Below are 14,133 nucleotides of genomic sequence, written 5' to 3' on the forward strand. Positions count from 1 at the left end.
AATCCTCTACTCAGCTAGCAGGCAGAATCATCTTTCTAACTTAGATCTGAGAATGTCTCCCTCCTGCTTGAAAAACAGTGATGACTTCCCCTTGCCTAGAACCAATTTCTTTCTTTCTTTTTTTTTTTTTTTTGACAGTCTCACCCTGTCGCCCAGGCTGGAGTGCAATGGCGCCATCTCAGCTCACTGCAGCCTCCACCTCCTGGGTTCCAGCAATTCTCCTGCCTCAGCCTCCCGAGTAGCTGGGGCTACAGGCGTGTGCCACCATACCCAGCTAATTTTTTGTATTTTTAGTAGAGCTGGGGTTTCACCGTGTTAGCCAGGATGGTCTCAATCTCCTGAACTCATGATCCATCCGCCTGGGCCTCCCAAAGTGCTGGGATTACAGGCGTGAGCCACTGTGCCCGACCCCAGTTTAATTTTATTACAGCATTCAAAATGATTTTCCACACCATCTGTCCCTATAGTAGATTACATCACTGGCTTCGGTTCTTCATCCCTCTATGTCCTCTATGTATCTGTGTCCTCTGTCATGTGACTTTACAGCTCTTCCCACTAAAGATCAGAAGATATTTCCTTGACCCTTGGCTTTGGATTGACCACATGACTTGTTCTCTTGCACCTCTGCCACCCATGAGAGGTGCCGTGTGCCCAGGTCAGCACGAGAGAGATGTAAACAGAAGCACTCTAGCTAAGTCTAGCTTAGATCAGCCAACCCAAAGATGTATGAGAAATAATAAACAAGGATTGTTTTAAGCCACTGAGTTTGGGGGTGAGTTGTTATGTAACAATAAACCTCCAAATCCTTTCCATGTAACTTTGTCCTGCAAAACTCATGTATGCTCCAATGACATGGAAGCACTTGTCCTCAATGCACTTCCTGAATTCTCTGTGGCCCCCTCCGCTGGGGGATATCCTTCCTTATTCTTTACCATCTTTTAAAACCCTATTATCTTTCTAGGTCCAGTTACTGTGTCACATTTTCTGTCAAGCCTTCTCTGATGCCTCCAATCAAATTTGTCTTTGACTTCTTCAAAAAGCTCCCATAGCCCTTTATCTATATCCTCTGGCATTCTAGTTATTGATGAACAAATCTGCTTCCCACTAGCTGCTGCTCTCCTTCTCCTTCTCCTCCTCTTCCTCTTCTTCCTTTTCCTCCTTCTCCTCCTCCTCCTCCTCCTCCTCCTCCTCCTCCTCCTCCTGCTTCTCCTTCTTCTTCTTTGAGATGGAATTTTGGTCTTGTTGCCCAGGCTGGAGTGCAGTGGCATGATCTCGGCTCATTGCAACCTCCACCTCCCGGGTTCAAGTAATTCTCTGGCCTCAGCCTCCTGAGTAGCTGGGACTACAGGCACATGCCACCATGCCCAGCTAATTTTTGTATATTTAGTAGAGATGTCGTTTCACCATGTGGGCCAGGCTGGTCTCAAACTCCTGACCTCAGGTGATCTACCTGCCTCGACTTCCCAAAGTGTTGGGATTACAGGCGTGAGCCACCGCGCCTGGCCCCCACTTGCTTCTAAGTTTCATTAAGGGAGGTGTATCTGTATTTACCTATGTATTCTTATCAGTGCCCTATATGAAAAATGGAGTGAATTGGCCGGGTGCGGTGGCTCACACCTGTAATCCTAGCACTTTAGGAGGCCGAGGCGGGTGGATCACCAGGTCAGGAGATCGAGACCATCCTGGCTAACACGGTGAAATCCCATCTCTACTAAAAATACACACACACAAAAAAATTAGCCGGGCGTGGTGGCAGGCGCCTGTAGTCCCAGCTACTCGGGAGGCTGAGGCAGGAGAATGGTGTGAACCTGGGAGGCGGAGCTTGCAGTGAGCTGAGACCACGCCACTGTACTCCAGCCTGGGTGACAGAGCGAGACTCCATCTCAAAAAAAAAAAAAAAAAAAAGAAAGAAAAGAAAAGAAAAGAAAAATGGAGTGAATTAATAAGGAGAGAAATAAATTGAAATGTACTATTTGCTTTTATGACAAAAGAGGGGTGATGACATAATGATTTTCTCACATCATACCTGGTTTAAACTTGACACCATTGACACAAACTGGAAAACATTAGTAGAAGTGGAGAAAATTTGACCAGGCTAATGTTAAAGTGTAATTTTCAAAGGGGTGAAGTTATTCTCATCCAAATATAAAATGAATTCAGTACTAAAAGAGGGAACCAATAAGATGTTAAGACTCATTTAAAGAGCATTTGAGGAACTAGGTAATATTAATATAAGCAATTTAAGAAATATTCGGATAAGAACTTTGAGTTGATACAAAATTGATTAATTACCTACAGAACAGTAAATAATAACCTTTGTAAATATCTTTTCTACTAGACAGAAATTATTTGCAGCTCTACCAGACAAAAATTTACACTAACATGTAATTTCACTAAGTCTGGGAATTTTGATCAATAGTTTTAGCACTAATCAGTCATTATGGAATTACTATGCTTAGTAATCACCCAAACTATTTTGTAGGTCATTTAATTCTCTAGATTTGGATTATAGCAGGAAGGCATGTTAAGTCAATTAAATATTTATTGACTGCCTCTGTGTGCAGATAAACACAGGCATTATGGACTAAATATGGCTTATTCTCTACCTTCACATTTAACATTGTAAATTTTTTAGTTTGCTTTATTGTTTAGAGTTTATGATAAAATTTCCTGAATAGTTTGATTTGTTCTTTGTAACAACCCTGCATAGTAAGAATGGCAGGTGTGACTATGTCCATTTTATTAGTAATCCATACCTTAGTTCTGTAACTTGGTCGGAGTCCTTCAGCTTATAAGTCACACATACAGTCTAGATTCAAAATGGTTTCCTGCCTTTGAGTCCAGTGTTCTCTCTTTCCATCTAGAGCTCCCTTCTGAAGCATCTCTTGAAACAGTTTGTTGATCATGTCTTTTGGTTTTCTATTTACATTTTTAAAAACACTTTAGAGCTGAGTCTGCAAACTGACAGAACCCATGGAACTAACCTAGCTCAAAATATGATTTATTTGGCCTGCGTGGGGTGATGACATTTTTAAATTTAAAAATTAAGTCAAGATTTGGGACTTTTCTTTTCTTTTTCTTTTTCTCTTTCTTTCTTTCTTTTTTTTTTTTTTTTTTTTTTTGAGATGGAGTCTAACTGTGTTGTTCAGGCTGGAGTGCAGTGGCGCTATCTCAGCTCACTGCAAGCTCCGCCTCCCGGGTTCAAGTGATTCTCTCCTGCCTCAGCCTCCCAAGTAGCTGGGATTACAGGCAGATGCCACCACACCCAGCTAATTTTTTGTGTTTTTCGTAGAGACGGGGTTTCACCGTGTTGGTCAGGCTGGTCTCAAACTCCTGACCTCATGATCCGCCTGCCTTGGCCTCCCAAAATGCTGGGATTACAAACATGAGCCACTGCACCCGGCTGGGACTTTTCTTTTTAAAAATGTTAAGTTTTGGCCAAGCACAGTGGCTCATGCCAGTAATCCCAGCACTTTGGGAGGCCAAGGCAGGCAGATCATGAGGTCAGGAGTTTGAGAACAGCCTGACCAACACGTGAAACCCCGTCTCTACTAAAAATTTAAAAAGCTGGGCATGGTGGTGCACGCCTGTAATCCCAGCTACTCAGGAGGCTGAGGCACGAGAATTGCTTGAACCCAGGAGGCAGAGGTTGCAGTGAGCCGAAATCACACCACTGCACTCCAGCCTGGGCAACAGAGCAAGACTCCATATCAAAAAAAGAAAAGAAAAGAAAGGTAAGTTTGGTGGTGCTGGACATCCATCTTTGCATGACAACTGTAGGCTAGAGCTGGGTGGCTGCTGCTCCGTACAGACAGCACCCATCCAGACTGACTCACTCATATGGCCCTGCTAATGTCTCTGGGCATTGAGTTTGCAACCCTTGCTCACCTCTTTGCTGCTTCCTCTTTCCCCTTTGAGTCCCATGCAACGTGCAGCACCCACACAGCCCTAAGGAGAGCCAGCATTTTGAACGTGCATGCAGAAGGAACTCTGAAGCTCCCTGGGTGGGTCTGCAGCTTCCTCGGGAAGACAGGCTGTGTCACCAGGCTCTGGTGGGAACTAATGAGCATATGTTTTCAGGTCCACTTCTCTGTGGCTATTACAGTTTAAATGGGTTGGAATAAGACATAGAGATTCAGGGGAACATGTGAAATATATTTCTGTGGTTTAGAATTTTATTTCCCAAAGCTGTGTTTTCTGAAAGATTGCTGTTCACCTGTGTTAGCAAAGGTTCGGTTAGGTTAGGCTAGGTTAGATTAGGTTAGGTTTAGCAAAGGTTAGGTTAGGTTAGGTTTGTGGACATGGTCTTGGAAAAAGCATTCTGATAATTACCTAAAGAAGTAGAAGGTTCTTTAGCACATAAACAGGAGATTAGATAATTTAGGTGCAGCTTCAGGGCTCCCTGTGCCTAACCCTAACCCTAACCCTAACCCTAACCCTAACCCTAACCCTAACCCTTTAGGACTAAGTTAATTAACATCTCCTAAATTGAACACTAGTTATTCATCAATAGATACTCATGTGACAGAGGCAAATGGAAATTAATTGGCTAGTCTTCCCCATTTGGACTAACTTGCCTGAGAGGAGTCGATAGAGGTTTATTTAGCCAAAGTTTGAGGATGCACCCAGAGAAAAAACCTGCAACCTGTGCTTTCCTAAGAGAGTTTTGAGAACTCAGTATTTAAAGGGAAAAGGACAAGCAGGAGGGAAATAAAGGAGGAAGGGTGGGCAGTGAGGCAAATGGTTATGTTCTCATGAGGCTCTGCTTAGTGCTCAGTAAATCTACATTTTATGTATGATAAAGTGAACATGAAGAGAGGGAGTAGCTGAAAAGTCAATTACACATTTGTCTCAGGGTAGGTTGGGGGATGATTTCTGGTCTTGTCCTTGTTGGTAAGCTGGGCAATTGACATTGTCAGGGTGCGATTGAACAGAACTTGGTTTTAGGGCTAGTTTATAGGGGGTGATATTTATCCAGAAAGATTTAGGGGCTCACAAGAAATTTCCTTGTGAGCAAATTGTGAGAGAGGAGATATGTGGCCTCCTATCCTTGTGGGAGCCTGGCTTATAGATGAGGCTATGACACAGGGCTGTGAAATGACACCCGAGAACAAAAGAAAAGGCAGTATTGGGTGATTCAGTTCCCAACCTTTGGCCTAGTAGGTTTGGGGTTCCCAAGATTTGATTTACTTTCACATCCCAAAGGATAGCAATGCTCAGTGGGACGGGAAGGGGAGGCGGGTGCCTCGTCCCTATTCAGCACTTTGTTACTTGCTGCACAAATGGTTGCTCTGTGCGAGGAAAAGGGCCTTGTGAGAGGGAACCTGCGAGGCTGTGAGGCTGGTAGACAGCTAGTCACCTCATCCCGGGTTCAGAGCAAGGGCTGACATCTCAGCAGATCTGGCTTCAGCTCCTCACGGGTCCTGTGCCCTGTCAGTTGCCTACCCTTTCTGGGTGTCAGGCTTTTCATCTGCCAAGGGACAGCAGAATTTCTTTCCACAAAGTGTGGTTGTGAGAATTCAATGAGGAAGCTGTGTGAATGATTGGCCAGAGCAGACACTACAAAAATAGTAGCCCCGCCCCTCCTGCCAATATATGTTAGCTCCTTGCTTTCTTCTCAATGCTTAGGGTGTGGAATTGCTCCAAGGGCAAGGAATGGACAAAGTATAGCGGTGGAGAATGTTGGCCCTGGAGCAGACTGCCAGTGCTTGAACCCCTCCCTGAAAATTGGTGATGATGAGACCTTGAGCTAACTGTACAACCTCTTTGTGCCTCAGTTTATACTTATATACTAGGTATAAAAATTGCACCTATCTCAAAGGGTTGATTGTGAGGATTATATACTATAGTGCAGGTAAGCACTGAGCACAGTGTCAGGCATACAGTAGAGGCTCAACAAACATAAGTCTTTAAAAAAAAAAAAAAAAAAACCCCGATGCAACCGGGCATGGTGGCTCACGCCTGTAATCCCAGCACTTTGGGAGGCTGAGGCAGGCAGATCACCTGAGATCAGGAGTTTGGGACCAGCCGGACCAACATGGAGAAACCCTATCTCTACTAAAAGTACAAAATTAGCCAGGCGTGTTGGTACAGGCCTGTAATCCCAGCTACTCAGGAGGCTGAGGCAGGAGAATCACTTGAATCTGGGAGGCGGAGGTTGTGGTGAGCCAAGATTGCACTCCAGCCTGGGTGGAGCAACAAGAGCAGAGCTCCGTAAAAAAAAAAAAAAAAAAAAACAACTAGATGCAAAAGTTCATCTCTGTTTTTGAAAACTTGAAGTAAACATTACATAATACAAGATGATTAACTATTATCCATTTTATTTATTTATTTTATTATTATTATTATTATTATTTTTGAGACAGAGTCTTACTCTGTCGTCTAGGCTGGAGTTCAGTGGTATGATCTCGGCTCACTGCAACCTCCGCCTCCCAAGTTCAAGCGATTCTCCTGCCTCAGCCTCCCGAGTAGCTGGGACTAAAGGCATGGGCCACCAAGCCTGGCTGATTTTTGTATTTTTAATAGAGATGGGGTTTCATCACATTGGCCAGGCTGGTCTCAAACTCCTGACCTCAAGGGACCCACCTGCCTCAGCCTCCTAAAATGCTGGGATTATAGGCATGAGCCACCATGCCTGGCCTATTATCCATTTTAAAGTGTGCAGCTCAGTGAAATTTAGTGGATTAACAATATTGGGCAAACATCACCTCTATTTAGTTTGAAGACATTTTAATTATCCCAAGAGGAAACCCTGTACCCATTAAGCAGTCACTTCCCATGCACCCCTCCCCCAGACTTGGCAACTGCTGATCTACTTCCCGTCTCTATAGATTTGCCTGTTCTGTAGATTTTATATAAAAGGATGCATACAATATGTAACCTTTTAAGAAGGGCTTCTATGGCTCACCATAATATTTTTGAGGTTCAAAAGCCATTTCGATTATTGCTATCCTCTGAACTCCTTGGCTAATATCCCAGAATGATCAGCTTACTTTTGGGGAGTGAAGATACTTTTAAAAAAACAAACAAGTTAATGGTTAAAATGCTCTTTCTGGACAAATGGAGCCTCTTTCTGTGCATGTTTAAGTGTCAGACATCTTGGGGTAAGTGGGAAAGAAAGCTATCCCTGGGTCACTGAAGCCCCACAGTGGCACAAGTGACCGGGCGGGATGTGCCTGCCTTGCTAGTGGGAAGACCCAAAGGAACAGGTTAGGGCTGAATTGTCCCTTACCCACAGCTACAGTTTATGAGGCTGGAGAGCAAATACCACCATTTAGGGAGCAGAATGCTGAAGACCAGCATAAAGAACTGTGTCCACATTTCTCCATGTCACTGGGCCTTAGGCAGGTGTTGAGCATTGAGGTAACAGACAAAGGGGTCAACAAACAATGCCTCACCCTAGGAGCAGGAGAGAGAAACTCCAGGGATGGCAGCCCAAAGCCCTTCCCGGGAGAAATTCCTTTTAAAAGAAAGTCATCAGCCTAACCAACCAGTCATAAGTCCTTTCCTGTAACATGCACTTATTGAGTGCCTGGCTACTAGGATCACGGAAATTAACAAAACGAGGTCCTAGGAATGTCAGTGTCATGAAGAACAAATAAGTGAATCCACATAAAGGGCTTAAACCAGGGTCTGGCATATAATACTCAATGGGTGTTAGCTGTTATTATTACTATTATCATGGTGCCTTGATTGTTGGATTATTTTCTGATTTTTAATTATAGTAGTAGTAGCAGTAGCAGTAAGATAGAGAAACAGATGGCTAGATAGATACATACATAGGTAGACAGATACATAGATAAATAAATATCAGTTCAGTCCTTTGGGGATGGGGGATTCTGCCAGTTGCTGTGTAGATCTTGTGTTGGCCATTCTTGCATTGCTACAGAGAAATATCTGAGACTGGGTAATTTACAAAGAAAAGAAGTTTAATTAGCTCCCAGTTCTGCAGGCTGTACAAGCATGGCACCAGCATCTGCTTAGCTTCTGATGATGCTTCAGGGAGCTTTTACTCATGAATCGAGGTGAATCGAGAGCAGGAGCATCCCATGGCTAGAGCAAGAGCAAGGAATAGAGTGTAGGGAAAAGTGCCACACACCTTCAAAGAGCCAGATCGTCGGGCACAGTGGCTTATGCATATAATCCCAGCACTTTGGAGGTCGAGGTGGGTGGATCACCTGAGGTCAAGAATTCGAGACCAACCTGGCCAACATGGTGAAACCCCGTCTCTACTGAAAATACAAAAATTAGCTGGACGCGGTGGTACGCACCTGTAGTCCCAGCTACTCGGGAGGCTGAGCCATGAGAATCACTTGAACCCGGGAGGCCGGGGTTTCAGTGAGCTGAGATTGCACCACTGCACTCCAGTTTGGGTGACAGAGCTAGACTCCATCTCAAAAATAAATAGCCAGATTCTGCAAGAACTCACTATCGCAAGGAAGGTACCAAGTCATTCACAAGAGATCCATCTCTATGACCCAAACACTTCCCACCAGGCCCCACCTCCAATACTGGGGATAACATCTTGACATGAGATTTGGAGGGGACACATATCTAAATTATATCAGATCTATTCCAATTATGCATTTCTGAAATGGGGAAATAACCACAGATGACTTCAGGGACCCACCACCGCTACTGTCATACAAACCTGAGCTCCATAGATCACGGACCTCCATAGGTCCTCTCTAACTGGTGGGCAACAGTGGCATTTGGGTCTCCAGAAAGTAGTGTCCATTCAAAGCCAGTGACTAGTAATCCCTCCCAAAGTCTGGTTACTCCCCCTTTTCCAATCCAAAGTCACTTAGTAAGTGACCTCAGGTGCCTTGGGGGAAGGCTGGGAGGTATAAATTTCTGGTGGTGTAGCAAGTTTTTTCCTCAAGAGGCCCTGGATCTAAGAACTGGTGCAAGTGTGGAAATTGACTAGGGGACCATGTGTCTCCATTTTGATGATTCTAATCCGACTTCTCTTGACCAAACTTAGAGCTTTCTAGCTTGTACGAACAAGTAAGACTTTAGAAAGCTAGCCAGGTATATCAATTCTAGGGACAGCCTAATCTACTAGCTCATTACTAAATCACCGCCAGTCTGGCTGCAGATTACTGATCCACTCTATGGCCTATCCTTGTAACCATACCCGTCCCTGTAACCATGCTCACCATGTCTTTGGCAATCAGGTGTAGCCACGTGGCCTCTACCATCCAGAGTTCCCATCACTTCCCTATCGGAGAAGCCCACCAACAGGGAAAGGATCAGAAATTGCAGCTGGACTTTTTAACTCCAAATGAATGTTTGAAGGCTCAGGTCTAAATTTCTGGATATTGATATAATATAAATGTGTGGTTAATACCTTGATCTATTCTTTAAAAAAAAAAAAAAAACAACTTCCTTCTAATTGACAAGGAAAGCTGAAAGCCCGATAATAATATGGGTAAGGAATAAAATTTTTGAGAAAGCAATACAAATAGCAAATGAGTGTATGAAAAAATATTCAGCTCCACTAATAACAATATGAAAATAAGAAAACAATGAAATAATATTTTTCACCTGTGGGGAAGGATACAGAGAAAGAACTCTAGAGTCTAATGTTTTGTAGTTGGAAGTGTAAATTGGCACAAATTTTCTGCAGGACAACATAGCAATATACATCAAAACCCCTAAAATAGATTCACCTTTGATCTACACTTCTGTTTTGTGATATAATAGATTAAATATATAAGTGTATTAAGATGGCTGGGGATGGAGGCTCACTCCTATAATTCCAGCACTTTGGGAGGCTAAGGCAGGTGGATCACCTGAGGTGAGAAGTTTGAGACCAGCCTGGCCAAAATGGCGAAACCCCATCTCTACTAAAAATACAAAAATTAACTGGGCATGGTGGTGCATACCTGTAATCCCAGATACTGGGGAGGCTGAGGCATGAGAATCACTTGACCCCATGAGACAGAGGTTGCAGTGAGCCAAAATCATGCCACTGTGCTCCAACCTGGGTGACAGAGAGACTCTGTCGCAAAAAATAAAAGTAAAAATAAAAATAAATGTGTAAGTGTATAAAGATGCCACAGAGATGTTTTTATGAGAAAAAACTTGTAAACAACCTAAATGTTCAACAATGGGGATTTGTTTTAAATAAATTATGGTAAATCCATGGAATATTCAGATATTCATTCGTTCATTCAACAAGCATTTAATGAGCACCTGCCTTGTACCAAATGCTGTTGTAAAATTATCTGTTTTTATGGCGAGGTTGGAGACACAGAATAAACAGATAAAGTTTTAAAGTTTAGGTCATATGAGTTCTGTGATGAGAATTAAAAGGGTGATGTGATAAAGAGTGACTGGGGGTGAGGTTACTTTAGGTAGGTAAGGAGAAGTCTGAAGCAGTATCACTTAAGGGGAGGTGAAGATGGCAAGAGGGATATTAGAAATCATTATGTATATAAGCTTGTTTTTGTTGTTGTTGTTGTTTTTTTTTTTTGAGACGGAGTCTCACTCTGTCGCCCAGGCTGGAGTGTGGAGTGCAGTGGTGCTATCTCGGTTCGCTGCAACTTCTGTCTCCTGGGTTCAGGAGATTCTCCTGCCTCAGCCTCCTGAGTAGCTGGGACTACAGGTGCACACCACCATACCTGACTAATTTTTGTATTTTTAGTAGAGGCAGAGTTTCACCATGTTGGCCAGGCTGGTCTCGAACTCCTGACCTATGGTGATTAGCCCACCTCAGCCTCCCAAAGTGCTGGGATTACAGGTGTGAGCCATCATGCCTGGCCAAGCCTGTATTTCTTGACATGAAAATATATTAGAAAACCAATTTTTCAGCACTTTGGAGGCCAAGGCAGGTGTATCACTTTAGGTCAGGAGTTGGAGACCAGCCTGGCCAACATGGCAAAACCCCATCTCTACTAAAAATACCAAAATTAGCCAGGAGTGGTATTGGGTGCTTGTAATCTCAGCTACTTGGGAGGCTGGGGCCTGAGAATCGCTTGAACCCAGGAGGCAGAGGTTGCAGTGAGCTGAGATTGCACCACTGCACTCCAGCCTGGGCGACAGAGCAAGAGTCTGTTTCAAAAAAAAAAAAGAAAACCTATTTTTTCATGCAACCGTATGTATGAGGGTAAGGTGGGGTGGGAGGTGGGGAATGTGCTGGAAAGATGTCTGAAGGAACTGACCTTGGTTAGAATGCTTTCCCAGCTGCTAGTACCTGAAAACCCGTCTCACAGCTCATTTAATAAAGCAGTAAGTTATTGACCATGAAACTGAAAAGTTGAGGCTTCCAGGGGCTCAATAATGTCTCACAGGGGCTGGTTTCTTTCTGTCTCTTCTGCATGTTGGGGAGTTGCTTCACCTCTCATGATCCCATGGTGGTGGCCAACAGTTCCTAGGGCTACATATTTCCTCATTCAGGGGGGATAGAGAATATCTTTGCTTCAACATCCTAGAAACAGACATGAATGTCACTTTGATTGAACTGGCTCGGGTGGCATGACTGATCCCAAACCAAATTCCTCGGCCAGGGCAATGGGCTATGATGATTGACTTAAACCGTTGAGGACACAACCATGGAGCTGAGAGTAAGGCAATCTCTGCACCACCAGCCTGAGCATTGGTAGGGAGAGGGCATTTCCCAAAGGAAGGGTGGGGAAATTTTCCCAGGTGAAAGAAGGAAGGAGCTGCATAGCAAATACTAGTAGTTGAGTACAAAAAAATCACCAAAAAACAAATAATGGTTGTATCTCTGAGCTTTGGATCATAGGATAACTAGAGATTTTTACTTTCTTTTCTATACTTTACTATATGTCTGAATTCTCTTTTTTTTTGAGATGGAGTTTCACTCTTGTTGCCCAGGCTGGAGTGCAATGGTGCAATATTGGCTTACTGCAACCTCTGCCTCCTGGATTCAAGCGATTCTTCTGCCTCAGCCTCCTGAGTAGTAGGATTATAGATATCTGCCACCATGCCCAGCTAATTTTTTGTATTTTTAGTAGAGATGGGGTTTCACCATGTTGTCCAGGCTGGTCTCAATCTCTTGACCTCACCCACCTCGGCCTCCCAAAGTGTTGGGATTATAGGGCGTGAGCCACCTTGCCCAGCCATCTGAATTCTCAACAATGAAAATATATTAATTTTATAACTACAAGACAACATAGTTATTTCCTCTTTTTAAATCTAGCAAAATGAATGATACGCAATAAATGGATGAAGATATGTTTCTTTTGGCTTGAACTTGCCTCTCCTCCCCTAAAGCATTGTCCTTGCAGCAAAACCGGCTATTCTGGCCTTTTTCCTAAGTAAAAAAAAAAAAAAGGATCTGGTCACCGCTGGGCTTAAGGATCCTCACTTTTCACAGAATCTCCTTCCTATCCGCCCTGTCTCACTTAACAATTTAGCAGTGCCTGCACTTGTTCTTCCCAGCTTCACTGTGCTATTCTGGGCCACGGTAATTATTCAGCCAGTGGAGAGTTCTCTTCTGTGACAACTGAGATACCTCAAGCTAAGAATAGGGCTCTGACTGATGAAGGAAGGTGACAGCTGTGGGCTGGGAGGAACTTTGCTCTTTGCCAGGGCTTCATTAAAAGGCATAAAACTCAGCTTAATTCTTTGCTCCTCGGTTTGCCATCAGCCTGTGGTTTTGCTGTTCCATGTATTTCTGTGAAATCTTGTCAGCTGTGTAATCACACAAATAATATGGGCTGGAGATACTTATGGAGAGTTCCAGGGAATGTTTCTTCTCAGTAGGCTTCCAGCTTGGGACCCTGGGTCTAAGTTTGCCAGGCAATTCTCTATTTCACCTTTGCGAGTCTTTCCTCAGAGGCATTTTGGTTTGAGGCCAAAAGGATATTTTTGCATTTTCTAAAAGTTTCTAAGAAAAACCAATGAAGTTTTCTGCCCCCTTTGCACAGCAGGTGCTGTTGTAAAGCAGCAAATTACTTTGAAGTTAGAGGATGGGGCTCCCTCACTGCCTCACTCTGTAGCTTTGGGCACTGTAAGCTTTTCGAACCTCAGCTTTCTCATTTGTGAAATGGGGGTTATTTAAACCCCCCTCTTGGTGTTGTTATGATGATTAAATGAGTGTTTGGAGCATATCTAACACAATAAGTGCCCACCAATATTCTCCTACAGAGGAGAATATCCATGTGTTTCTCAAGAAGTCCCTTGGGCTCAAGCTCCAAGGCCCAGAGTAGCAACCTCAAAAATGCACCCTTAGACAGTACTGGTTTCCCCTTCTTCGGGATCTCATGCTCCTTCCTCCCTCTGACTCCCTCAGATCACCTCTCACATAGGCTAACCTTTATGAAGATCTTTGTCTTGGCCTCTGCTTCAATCAACCCAAGGCAAGATGGCCACAAATTAACAAAAACAGCAGAGTATTCTGAATTACACTTCACAGGAGTAAGCATCATTTGGTCACATGAAAGATGATGATAACAACAATGCTGACAAGAATTAGGATGATTTGATATTCAGCTCATTAGAGTCTACAAATCTTGATTTTAGCAAACCAAGGAAGAAGGACTGGATGTGTATGAGTTGCAGGAGGCCTTAAGGGAAGCCAAAAACTGGAGGTGATAAAGCACAGAGGTATGGACTGATTCAAACTCCCTATACCCCAAATACCTTCTGTTCTTTCTTAAAAAACAAAAACGAACAAACAAAAAAAACTGTGTGTGTGTGTATGTGTGTGTGTGTGTGTGTGTGTGTTAGGGGGATTATAAAATACCAATGCCCAAAACAGAGTTCTAGTAAACATAACATCAGGATAAGAGATGGTCTGTGTCCCAGTCTGTTTTCTGCTGCTATAACAATACCACTGACTGGGTAATTTATGTAAAAAGGAATTTTATTTGGCTCAAGGTTCTAGAGGTTGGGAAGTCCAAGAGCATGATGCCAGTTTCATGCAAGGATCATCCCATGGCAAAAGGAATCATGTGCTGAGGAAGTGCAAGTGAGAGACAGCGAGAGGAAGTTGGGTAGAATTCAACCTTTTTATCAGGAGTCCATTCCCAAACCAACTAATCCAGAACGTAGATAAACAGCATTAGTCCATTCAAATAGCCTTCACGACCTAATCACTTTTTATTTTATTTTATTTATTTATTTATTTTGAGACAGATTCTCACTCTGTTGCCCAGGCTGGAG

This window comes from Theropithecus gelada, chromosome 15, assembly GCF_003255815.1.
Source record: "Theropithecus gelada isolate Dixy chromosome 15, Tgel_1.0, whole genome shotgun sequence".
Lineage (NCBI taxonomy): Eukaryota > Metazoa > Chordata > Mammalia > Primates > Cercopithecidae > Theropithecus > Theropithecus gelada.